At 36.4% G+C, this 13,001-nt stretch overlaps 1 protein-coding gene across 26 annotated transcripts in view; it reads left to right on the forward strand.

Annotated features, from left to right (window-relative positions):
• The window catches only part of slc8a1b (solute carrier family 8 member 1b), a 200,561-nt gene that overhangs the window by 280 nt on the left and 187,280 nt on the right, over positions 1 to 13,001 (forward strand). For 11 of the 26 annotated variants that reach the window (XR_015512828.1, XR_015512832.1, XR_015512833.1 and 8 more), the window contains exon 2: positions 132 to 210. The exons of the other annotated variants lie outside the window; for them this stretch is intronic. The gene's annotated coding sequence lies outside the window, so the exon portion shown is untranslated. The remainder of the gene's footprint in view (positions 1 to 131; positions 211 to 13,001) is intronic. 26 annotated transcript variants of the gene reach the window in all.

The following is a 13,001-nucleotide window of genomic DNA, read 5'->3' on the forward strand; positions in this document are numbered from 1 at the left end:
GTATTCTTATACATTTGTATTTAGTTTCTGTCTCTCAGTTGAAAATATTTCCTTACTACGTAGGGTACACGGTACACACACACAACACCTGAATCAGCTAATCAAGGTAATTTATTTTCGGTTAATTATAGACTCACTAGAAAGCATGTTGGAGCTACAATCAGCAGGACAGTGGCCATGCAGGAGCTCGTTTGGACATATCTGATGAATGTACGTTACTTTCTCCACATAAATGTACCATATTGCTTTTGTTTGTTTTAATTCCTGCTGCATCCATCATCTTCCAAATAATATATTAAAAATAACGTGAAAATATTCAAACATTTTGTAGTCCAGACGAGTCATGAGTCAAAAAACAGCTGGCTTGAAAGAAAACTAATTTCTAACATGAATGGGCTTTCAACCCCATAACTTCCCTCAAGGGTTTGGGGGTCAGCTTTACCAGATCGATCCTGCACTTTTCTTTTTACACTTCGTAACTTATCGCTTCTACTTTACAGCCAAATTAGTAATTCTTTAAAGTCTTAAAGATAATTGTTCTGCTTGCAGTCATCATTATCATGAGCACCATGAACTAAACACCCATTAGATGTTTGATGCCTTGTTGACTAATCAACATACTGCAGTTTTAATCAACATGCTGACTTGTCGAGCCAGCCATGTAATTGTGGGGCTTACAGTAAGTAAAAAAATAAAATAAAATCTTTATCCAGCTTGAACACACCCTTATGAAAATTAACCAGAATTTGTTAGCGTAAAATTGCAGTAGCCTTGTTTATATGATGGTTTGAATTATATTTTTATAATAACAGTTTTTATACAACCGTTGCCACGGTAAACTGTGGTTTGATTCCATTTTCTTCATTATTTTTATTTTTAAACACTAATTTCAATAAAAATTGCAGCAGGCCTATTTTAATTCTTAAAATATGCATTTAGCAAAATAACATTTGAAGAAATGTGGCAATAGCTTAAATCAGCTTCAGTTAGTTTTTTGCTTAGTCAATAAAAAAAATAATTTGTTTTAATATTCCTAGTTTTTAGTCACTTTATGTTATATAAAGTATAACTAAATGAAAATTACAAAATTTTAATAAAATTCTTAATACTTGCTTAAATTTGGGTCTGATAAACTTTTCATGGTGGTTTTTTTTTTTTGCCTTTTTTTGCGCCACTTTACACCTGTCTAACTGCTTGTTAACACTAATTTCTAATCAGCCAATCACATGGCAGCAATCCCATACGTTTGGTCACGTAGACATGATTAAGACTTCTGCTGCAGGTAAAACAGAGCATCAGCTAAGAGCAGGAAACTGTGGCTACTATTACCGGGGCTCACCAAAATTCGACAAAGATTGGAAAAACATGACCTGTGTCTCGATTTCTGCTGCGACATTCGGATGGTAGGGTCAGAATTTGGCATTAACAACATGAAAGCGTTGATCCATCCTGCCTTGTATCTATGATTCAGGCTGATGGTGTAGGGGATATTTTCTTGTCACACTTTGGGCCCATTAGTACCAATTGAGCATCATGTCAACTCCACAGCCTACCCAAGTATTATTGCTGACCATGTCCATCCCTTTATGACCACAGTGTATCCATCTTCTGATTGCTACTTCCAGCAGGATAATGTGCCATGTCATAAAGCACGATTCATTCTAGACTGGTTTCTTGAACATGACAATAAGTACAGTGTACTCAAATGGCCTCCACAGTCACCCGATCATAATCCAATAGAGCACCTTTTGGATATGGGATGTGTCATGGATGTGCAGCCAAAAAATCTGCAGCAACTCTGCTATCATTTAAATATAGACCAAATTCTCTGCGGAATATTTCCTGTACCTTCTTAAATCTATGCCACAAAGGATTATGGCAGTTCTGAATGCAAAAGGGGGTCCTACCTGGTACAAGTAAGATGTACCTAATAAAGTGGCCAGTGAGATGTGTAGACGTAGTGTAGATGCTGTTGATACGGCGGTATTGTACTTTTCAATGCAACTGTACTTAAATTTATGTGTTAGAACCACATCATGAGATCATATTTGATATGCTCATTGTTTCTGGAATCCTTAATGTTTATCTAGTTTTGAAATAAGTCTCTTTATATTGACCTACACTGAAGTTGCAACCTTTGTGCTTTCAAAGACACAACCTAATTTTCTATCTTTTATGTACTTAATACAGTTCTCTAGAGTACTCTGGTTGAAAGGATTCGCTCAAGGACATTTGACAAAGCATGTTTTCTGTGTCAACCATACAAGGGATTGCTCTTGCAACCTTTGAATCTGTAGTCATGTGTTGAGGTATTCTCAAGTGGTCAGATGTCTTGGCATATGTAGAGCAGTGTGAAGACCTGTCTGAAAGTTCTAGGAAGTGTTTTAAAGGTTTATGTCAAAAGGTTGAGGATAATCTGGAATGGATATTGTACAACGACTTGCTCATTTTCATACAATTGAATTGATTCAACCGCTAAGGTATAAAAAAAGCTAAAATGCACAGAAAAATATCCATATGTTAGATTTGGAAGTCAATTTAGTTGATTTGTGTGAGGAATAGACAGGCATTTAACACAGTAATGTCAGTTTTATTTGTACTGTAAAATTGCTGATGTCCTGATGTACTATCTTTCAAAGCATCTTTACATGAGAAGTTAAAGCTTAAATTGAAAATGTAGGCTAGTTTGTCAATTTGCATTACGCAAGCCAAAATTGAGTTATTTACTCAATTCCCCAACCCAGAGCTCTCAATTATTATAAGGTTTTTTTTTTATTTGATATCATGATGTTACATTTTATTTGATGGTTTAGCAAAATTTGTTGTCCAAGCAAGAAAGAAAGTTGTATATATTTGAAAGGACATAAACATGATTCTTTTGAAATGCTTTTTTTTTGCCTTAGTATTTTCTCTCATGTTTTGTTTAGTTTGTCTAGTCACCATTAAATAAATTTTTAATTTTACTGTATGCAGTTCTCAATATATAACTGATCTCTTCACAGAATTGAACTAAAACTATCTTTGGAGGCATGTAATTTGCTACACTTATGTTTTACAACGTTGTAAAAGACTCATTTCACAACTCCCCTAGAGTTAAACCATTTTATTTTACTATTTTTTTTTTAATCCATTCAGTTGATATCTGGGTCTGATGGGAGCACTTTTAACTCTGCTTAGCATAGATCATTGAATCAGATTAGACCATTAGCATCTTGCTCAAATGACCAAAGAGTTTTGATAATTTTTCTGTTAATCCAACTAATTTTAAGAAATCATGTACTAAGACTAATGGAAAATTAAAAGTTGCTATTTCTATGCCATTATGGTTTGAAAAACTATTCTATAACAATACTATTGTCAGGCGCTTTGTAATATTATAGTATGGAAGCAAAGTTCAGTGATTGTTACACCGGAATGAGAGTATAGTTCCTAGCCATATGCAGACTAGGTCCCAATTCCCAATTCCAACCCCTTAGCCCTTACCCCTACCCCTCGTTTTTTTGCATTCACGTCAAGGGGTAGGGGTGTCCCAATTCTCTTTAGCTTGAAAGTGTAGGGCTAAGGGGAAGGGGTGAATTTTTCAGGACCACACTCGAAACCAAGGTATAAGAAAATTTCCCAGAATACATCAGCCTTAACAGCAGATAGTTACACCCAGAAGTAAGGAGATGCACAAATTAGTATTTTTTTATCATTATTACAATTTTTTTCAACAAAAAAGCAAATATATTCTTTCATTGTTTTAATATATTCATAACTGCGTACATGTTTAACTGTCATGCTTAAAAAAAAAAAAAACGCTAAAATAAAAACCGCTAAATTTTGCGATCTATAATCCCTAATAAAAAATCCTGTACAGAAGTCCCACAACTTCGGACACTCGACGACACTCTAATACCTTGCCAGAAAAGTCTAGTGGCTGGGAATGGGTGTCCGCTATAATGTTAATGTTTTTTTTGGTGTGTTTACGCAGATTAAAATAGCCACTTTGTTAAATGCACAGTATTACGATCTTATTGTCACATTAGATCGTTATAATAACATGATATTTGCCTTCAGTAATTTCCTGAAGATAAATACCAATAAAAAACACAAATAAAATAACTACAGCAGGCACAATCGTCTGATCTCATATGAAGCAAGAGATCGCGATGACATATGATGATGTGTGCAGGTATTGTAGTGCTGTCCCAATTCTTAGGGGTAAATTTTGAAGCCCTTCCCCATTCACCCTCGATTTTAAGGGCCAAGGGGTAGGGGTACAAAAATAGAATTGGGATCGGGCTTAGAAAATAATAGCAACTTTTCTGTCTCAATTCTGACTTAACTGTCTTGATACACAATGTAACTACAGAGTAATCATGGTTTAAATTGGGAAATTATCTAAACTCTGGTCATTTTTGAGCAAGATTCTAGTGGTCTAATCTGATTCAGTGATTAATGCTAAGCTAAGCTAAAAGTGCTCCCTCCTGGCCCAGAGATAAACTGAATAGATTAAAAAAATGGTAAAGCTGAACTGTGTAACTCTAGGGGACTTATAAAATGAGCATATTTAAAGAAAAAAAGTGAAGGGTTTCTTTAACATCCAATTGAGGTGTTTGAGAAATTTGGGGTGGGAAGTTGGCTTCAACAAAGCTTACAACTTAAAGACTTGGAGTATTTAGTATACTTAAGTCTTGGAATTCCTATTCTTTCTCTATCACAATAAAGCTGTTTGGATTAATCTAACATGTCATTGAGTGTGTTTATACTGACACACAGCAGAGTGATTTATTTTATTTTTTTGCTGTACTCTAGTACCCAAAAGGCCTTGGGCTGATTATGCCCTGCCTCCAGGACTTGGCAGCTGGCGCTCTGGTCACCTGACTGACTGCGGGAGTTCAGACGGAAGAATCAGTGCTCATTTGTCCTCTCGTTTAACTCTCTTTTGTGCACAGCTCATGCTCTTTCTCTTGCTCTGTTTTCAGTGGATGCGCTAACACTTTTGTGGGAGGTTGTTGTAATTAGCACTCACAAAGCACTGGAGCGTGTTTGCAAACACACACATAAGCACATATATATAAATATTGTGTGGTCTGATGAACAGGGCAATGGCAGTGACTCGACAGTGAGCACCTGGTTAACAGAAACGTTTTATCACATGAATCGCACATTTGTGCTACAGTAATGCCTTAAAAAATGGAATTTGTTGAGCATGGGGGTGTGCTAATAATTTTGTAGTAATCAGATTTAGGAATCACATCTGGCAGATGGTTAATTGAGAAAAAATAGTTCTTAATTCAGCCTTAAACTGTGACTGCGCTCTGCAATAGAAGATCGAAAATAGTTCATCCAAAAAATAAAAATTTAATTGGGCCATTAAAGGTGTACTGTAGGTGAGAATTTTTTCTTTTTCTTTGGTAGAACAGCAAAAGGGTGGCACAGTGACACAGTGGGTAGCGCTATCGCCTCACCAAGAAGGCTGCTGGTTCGAGCCCCTGGTTCAGTTGGCATTTTTGTGTGGAGTTTGCATGTTCCCCTGTATTTGTGCTACAGTAACACCTAAAAATGGAATTTGTTGAGCATGGCGGTGCTAATAATTTTCTAGTAATCAGTTTTAGGAATCCCATCTGGGTTTCCTCTGGGTGCTCTGGTTACCCCCACAATCCAAAGACATGTGGTATACCGTAGGTGAATTGAATAAACTAAATTGGCCATAGTGCGTGTGCGTGAATGCAGAAGTGAATGGGTGTTTCCTGGTGTTGTGTTGTGGCTGGAAGAGCATCTGCTTCGTAAAACATATGCAGGATAAGTTGGCGGTTCATTCCACTGTGGGGACCCCTGATGAATAAAGGGACTAAGTCGAAAAAAAAATGAATGAATGAGCACATTAAATAAGACTTTAGCTTGGTTATTTGTTTGTCAATCAATGGTCACCCATTTTAAGATTAAAAATAAGCTACAGTGTGTATACAATCAATTCTAAATCAATCTTTATGGCTCTTGATGATACATTGGAGTCTTCATGAAGCTGAATTATCAGTTGGTGCAAGAGATTGAATAAGGTCATTTGCCTTATTTCTGGGCATAGAAGCGTACACTTGGGTGTGAGGGGATAAGAGTGAGAAGGCACGTTTTTGCAAAAATGGTTTTTACCTGTGATTGTGTAAGATGCAGCAAGCGATATAAATTACACTTGCAGGCATGACTTATGCTGATAAATAAACTTGCGTCTTGAGTGTGCACTTACGCTTACATCATTAAGAAACCGGAAGCTCATGCTCACTTCAGTTGTGCCTTTTTGTTTGCCCAGGCTGTGGATTTAAGCTTGTAACATTGTAAATAATGATCATTTTCCTACAGGGACTGATCGTTTCGCTTCAAGAGACATCAGTGCGTCGCCTGGAGCAATGGCTGGCTATTGATTTGAACTTATTTGTATGTGTTTATTTTTATTCTAAAAACAGGCAACCATTGATTGCCTGCCATTTATATGAATTTCCAAGGACCCTAGGTTAAAGGTGCAGTAGGTGATTGTCTTCAGAAACATTTTTTTTTGTGCTGGTTGAAAGTCTCTTCACAGTCCAATAGTAATGATTACAGTAAATGATCTAAATGTGTTTATAGGTATTTTTATATTCTGGGTAAAGCATAAAACTAAAAATGTTCATCCAATTAAATTGAGTCGGACCGTCATTTCCCTTAATTCCGATAAGCAGGTCAGACTGTCTGTCAGCAAATGTAGACTGTAGACTTCTGCGCATCTGTTCACGCAGATCCGCCATTAGCGCGTGCCCGTCTGCATCACAAATGCATGCGCTCTGAGCGAGCTGCGGGCCGCTCTTAGATGCCGAGTCGGAGCCGGAGTCGCCGAATGACAGCCGAGCTCAGGCCGATTACTGTAAAACCAGGCGCGGGTATAACTCGCCCTTAAAGCGGCCGCGCTGTCACGAGATGGACCGGAAGAAATCAAATGCTGAATTGAAACTTTAAAAACCTGAATCGATATTGGAGTTACTTTAGCACGCTGGAGGAAGGACGACACCATGGCTGAAGTATCATTGTTAGACAGGTAATGTTCTGTTTTGAAACTATTTTATGTTAGATTGTGTTGTGTTATGAATGATTTATATGCACAGACGTGTTGTTCAGCCACTGAAATCTCCCGGTGAAAGATTGATGTGATTAATTTCAGTTTCATAAGGTTCTTTGACAGCATCTACAATGTAGATTTATATTTAGTTTAACCACAAAACACCAGTAAAAAAAAAAGCTATTCCGCCCAACCTGCTTTATTGAGCTGAAGTTGCTTTTATATTCACATTGGGTCATTTTTGAACAATCATAGCCTTCCTATACTGTTTACCATGCTACTCTAAATATTCGCTCTGAAATGGCATGTAAGTGTGGCAAAGTATTACATGTAATTCCTGCACGGCGCTGGCACTAACTAACTGGCGAATGACATGAACTAGTGGGTTGTCTGTCAGCTGTTGTGACGTGGTGCGATTTCAGGGGGTGTGGCTTTGAATCACAGTCCCTCCCCGCCGTCCAAAGATGATATGCTAAGCGGTTAGCTTTTTAGCAGATCGCCTACTGCACCTTTAAGGTAAAAATCTCCTAGTAACTCCTAGTTAACTCCATTCAATGCATTTTTCTTCAACACATCCCATAATTTCTAAACTTATTAATCTCTACCAAATGGTTAATATGTTGGTTTATGGTAAAAGTATGGTAATAAATACATATAATAAATTAGAAAATATGAAGTGCAAAACCAATTTATTTTAAAACATTATCAATACAAAACATTTTTTAATACTACATCATCCTTATTTTTTGAAGTATGCTATAAAATATTTCAAATTCTGACTTGACATGTTTTCCTTTTTTTTTCCACAATAAAACCAAAATCAATTGTAATTATGCAACAGAATTGTTTGTTTGATTTTGTAACCCAACAATGCTGTGTGTGTAAACCATTATTTAAAACAGCCATTCTTTAAATGACTTTAACAGTCATTATTTAAAACGGTCAAAATATGGTCAACCATTTGGTAGAGCAGGCATTTAGAGGGTTAATGTTTTACTGAAGAGAAAAAGCCACCTGCATCTTGGATGCCTTTAGTGTAAGTACATTAACAAGAAAATGTCAATTTTGGGTGAACGATCCCTTTTAACGCTTCTGTTCCTGTACAATATTGCTTTGTACCAAAACCGATTCATTGTAAGGATTTTGTTTTATTTATTTATATTATTGATTGTGGTTTGTTCACCATAAAGATTCATTTACTGATTAGTACACTAAACTTTCTGTAGGTTACATGATTACATTAATAGCTCACAGAAAGTGAGAATTAATTATAAGAATTTTGATGGATAAAGCGCTTTTTAATTGCCACTTTGAAATAAAAACGCTCTGTTCCACACAATTCTCTCATGTTGTCCTAACACAAATTAAGTTAACTTAAGCATTTTTTTACAAATGTAAGTGAACTGAACATAAACCAATTAAGTTCTCTGAACAAAAATGCAAGAATTGTGTTTTCAACTCATTTTAATTAAGTTGTTTAAACAAGCCATCTTTTTTTGAGTGACCTTATGTAAAGACTTTGTTTCTGAAAACCTGTACATTTTGTTTTCATGTGGAGGGATGGATATTGTCAGATAATGTATTGCCAGGAAAAACAAAAGTGACATTTCCATCCGCTCCCGAGAGAAACAAATGACACATGAAATGCTTACACTGTTTAAAAAAAATGCAGCAAAAGACATTTTGTACTGTAACGTCAATGTTTCATGCAAAGAAAAACTGTCCTACATTGTCAGGCCTATATAGTCAGTATGGTTGCTCCACATATCTGACCTTGATTAAAATCTTACCTGTCTCTAGCTTTCTAGCAACACTCAGATCTTGATTAGCTTGTGAGTGTGTTTGATTAGGATTAAAGAAAAAATAGCTGCAGTCTTTACAACATTGTCCTCATGCACCTAACAATTAAGCTTTTTTTAAATTTCTTTTCATCCATCAGTATGCAGATAAGCAAAGCTAAATACAGTATTTCCTCAGGAAACACTTTAAAATGCAGTGAAACCGCTCTGCAGCCTAGCATCGCAGCTGCAAGTTTTGCAAAAGTACTTTTCTTGAATAAATTTACAAATCTGGTTTCTTCGTAAAGTGTGTTCAGCAGGAGATTTGAGTCTGACAGCGAACTGATTTAATCAGCATTTGAGAAATGACAACGTTGAGCTAAAAGCTAGATTGAGATTGTTTTGTTGCCGTGGAGATCTGTGGGACCCATGTGTAAACTCTGCGCTCTTTAATCTGTAGCTTTCATAGTTGTAAAAGACAAACCCGCAAAGATCCCGAAGATGTTTAAAGGCTTTATTTTCCAGTTCAAGACATGCAGCTCTTAACTTGTTCGCTGAATCTCAATAGTTCATGACATGGAAAGAGAGAGAGAGACATGAAAGAAAAGGAGTGCTCTGCTTTTTAAGGGTGACCAGATCAATATGGCAGACAAAGCCATCTCTCTTTGAAGAAAGTGTGGAGATGGAGCTGGAAGGTTGGGGGATTGGGGGGTTGAACTAATGAAAGTGTAATGCTCTGCCTGGGGATGAGCAGGGAAAGAGAAGGAGGTGACAGATTGGACTGGTGTCCCAGCTGATGACAGATTCCAATAGATCTACTACCCATCTGAAATTTAAATCTGCTTACTGCTGAGAGCTTGTCAGTCTCCTTGAGCAGAGTAAGTCCTTAACAGCCAATCAGATACGAGGGGAGGGGCAAGAGCTCAGCAATTCATTAGTGGTGCTTGCTGAGATCAGCATAACTATTGTACTGTTGATGATATTTGAGGTTAGGAATTTGCAAGTGATTATGTTACAGTATGTAATCAATAAATCATAGTTATAGCATTTTAAAAATAAAACGGTGTAAAAACATCTTTTTGCAGTTATATAAAAGATAAAAGCTGTAAAAGTCATTTAATATGCAGCAATTACAGTATTACTTTTTTTGTATTTTTAATACATCAGATTGGATATTTCTAATCTGAATTGAGTGAAATTGAATTCCAAAAAAGTAACAAATGTAGTTTGGGAAGATTGTTTAATTAAATGGAAGCGGATCTTTGAGGATTCAGTTGACAGTTAAAAAAAATAATAATAATAATTTTACCTGATGGAAAACAATATTTTACCAGATAAAAGTCTGTAGTTTAACCTTAAGTAGAGAGTTTAAGGGGTAATGAAAGAGTTAAAGATTTATACATTTATTTAATTCATTTTAGATCACTTACATAGTTTACACAATTTTTACATTTAAATAAATTATAGCCTATTTTTCAGTTTTTTGACAATTTTTGTTGTTTCTACAATGGAACCAAATGTCTTGACTTGAGGGAATAAAACCTGTTGTAAAACTACTGTCTGCACAGTTTGCAGCAAAACTGATGTTTGGTTCTTTTTATGATGTATTTAAAAAAAAATACATGAAAGAGAAATCAGTTTGTTCTCATGGTCATTTAAGTGTAATCAAATTAATTGTAGATGGCTTCTAGTGGTTGAGACATTTTTATCTATAAAATTGCATTAATATCACTGTTAAAACATAAGGATGCTTTAATTGATTGGCCTGGAGATCTGTATCTGCCGATAATCACATTTATAACTCTATTGGTACTCGCCAATCTGGCCGATCTCATGAACTGATCGTGAGTATTTAAGAGTTTACACACACCTGGCAGTGCTACAACACTTAAGTAAATAAATGATGCATGGGGGTGTGAGCGATCACTGCGCTTCCAAAACAGCAGCTAATATATAGGCTGCGACCCCTATTTATACAGTTTATTGGCTCAACTTGTGCTAGTGATGATCTCTTTGTTGCGACCATTGTATATTGGTGTTTTGAGCTGTTGTGACATAAGTGGAGCGATCGCCCCTATCTATAGTCTCATCCAACCATATGACCTCTGCTGGAAGATCCGCAATTCATAGTGACAAGAGTGGATGTTGAGCAAGAGAACAGATTGCAAGATGCACATCGATGTTCTAATCAAGCATTATAGTTGATAAGGTAATTGTTTAGAGCAGTAAAGATATCTCGAGTGCAAATCCCGCTCTCTCATAGATGTTTCTAAATTGCGTTGTCAATCCTTTTTCCTCCTATTTTAAATTTTTTTTCATCTATTATTTTCTGTAAAGCTGCTTCTGATCATGACATGTCCACACTAATGGTTATAAGAGATTCTCTTGGGTAACGTGAGATCTCCACTTTAAGATTCATACTTGTAAGGAAAGTGTGCTTTATGCATTATAAAGCTTGAAGCATTAGAATCGATACTCTGTATCGGCAGATCACCTTAAGAGGGACTTGCTCTGTATGGCTGCAGAAACAGTGATCAGAGCATCACTAGTAAAAACTATCTGTCTAAAATTGTGCTACTGTTGATGGAGGGACCTGACTTGCCAAAACTGAGGAATCTAATATTATAGAATCGTGTGCTGCATCCAGAATTACTTTTTATATAACAGCTGCTTTTCATAACAAAAAGTATGTCTCAAACACAGTAGAATGAAAAATGAAAATAAAATCTAATTAGGTTTAGAAACTACAGTATATCTCTCATGTTTTCAATTGTTCCATGGTTTTATGGTGTATTTGCATTGGTTCACTTCCATTTACTAAACCTTTACTGTGGCCTCATGGTGTAAAGTGTTCGTCAAACGTGCACTCCAGAATCTTGCCGGAGGTACTGTGAAGCATCCAGGTTGTTTTCACTCACTGAATTCAGCTCCGCTTACATACTGTTTTTCCACTTATAGTGTGGAATCAAAGTAGCAAATGCATTGAAGCTCCATACAACATGAGATCATTTTATATGCTAAATGCGTATCTCATTACATTTGTTGTGTGTACAAAGAATAGAAACCTGGACACCACCCACTGCATCATGGTAAATGAGTATTCTACTAAAAAAGATGCTCACATAGTCTGTTTAGGGCTGTCAGTTTGAATCAACTGGATATTTGTGACTGATATGAAAAAATGAGCTCTGTACTGCGTCCAGTTTCTAAATTAGAACCTTGCTGTCTGGATATCAGTAATGTTCATGTTTTGTAAAAGCTACCATCAGGGTAATGAAAAATATTCTCAAATGATCTTTATACCAAGGCAACATTTGTAAAAAATAATGAGTTTGGAAACCACTGGGCACTTTCAAATTACATTTAACATTTAGTCATGTTTCAGAAATCAATACTAAAGGCGAACTGTGGCCTTTTTTCTTTGAAGCTCTCCTGTGCACAGCGAAACTATGACTGTGATTTGTTCTGATAACAGATGCCAAAAGGCGATAATAAGCACCCAAGGCCCATTATTACCCAGAATGCCAGAGCACAAGGCGAAGCATGATGTCTGCCTTAATGGATGTCAGTGTTTCCAGACAAACTGTGCACATGCACGGACAAGATGTTAAAGTTACACGCTTCTTCTGAAGTCCTTCTGCCTCTGCTTGAAGGTAAAATATAGGGAGCGTCAACAAATGACAGCATCTAATTCAGATGCATGCTGCTGTTGATAATGTAAAAAAAATATTACTGTTCTATATTTTTACTGCCTTCAGTAATTTATAATATTCAGCTAATGCCATACATATGGAATATGAAATAAAAATTCAGTGCATAGTTTGTGTATTTTCAGAGTAGCTTTTGAAGCGCCTATGGCCATTTGGAGAAGACGAATACTGTAAGAAGTGTAATGAAGTATGCTGTGTCTGAAGTATGTCATTTATTTTCCATTTCCCCTGCTAGAGTAGCAGGGTGACATTTTTCACTAGAACTGAATAAAAGGCGGATTTGCTCTTGCACTTTCTGGAACACTACGCTCAGTCTAGGTGGATTGAGTACTGGAAAAAAATGTCTTGGTCAGTCCCCAGAGAGGCTTTTGCAATTACTTTTGGGAAGGCATTAGACTGTGTTTAAATTATATCCTCCTCTCTGTGAAGTACTAGTCAAAG

Source organism: Danio rerio, chromosome 17, assembly GCF_052040795.2.
Source record: "Danio rerio strain M-AB ecotype USA chromosome 17, GRCz13ab, whole genome shotgun sequence".
In the NCBI taxonomy this organism is placed as follows: Eukaryota; Metazoa; Chordata; class Actinopteri; order Cypriniformes; family Danionidae; genus Danio; species Danio rerio.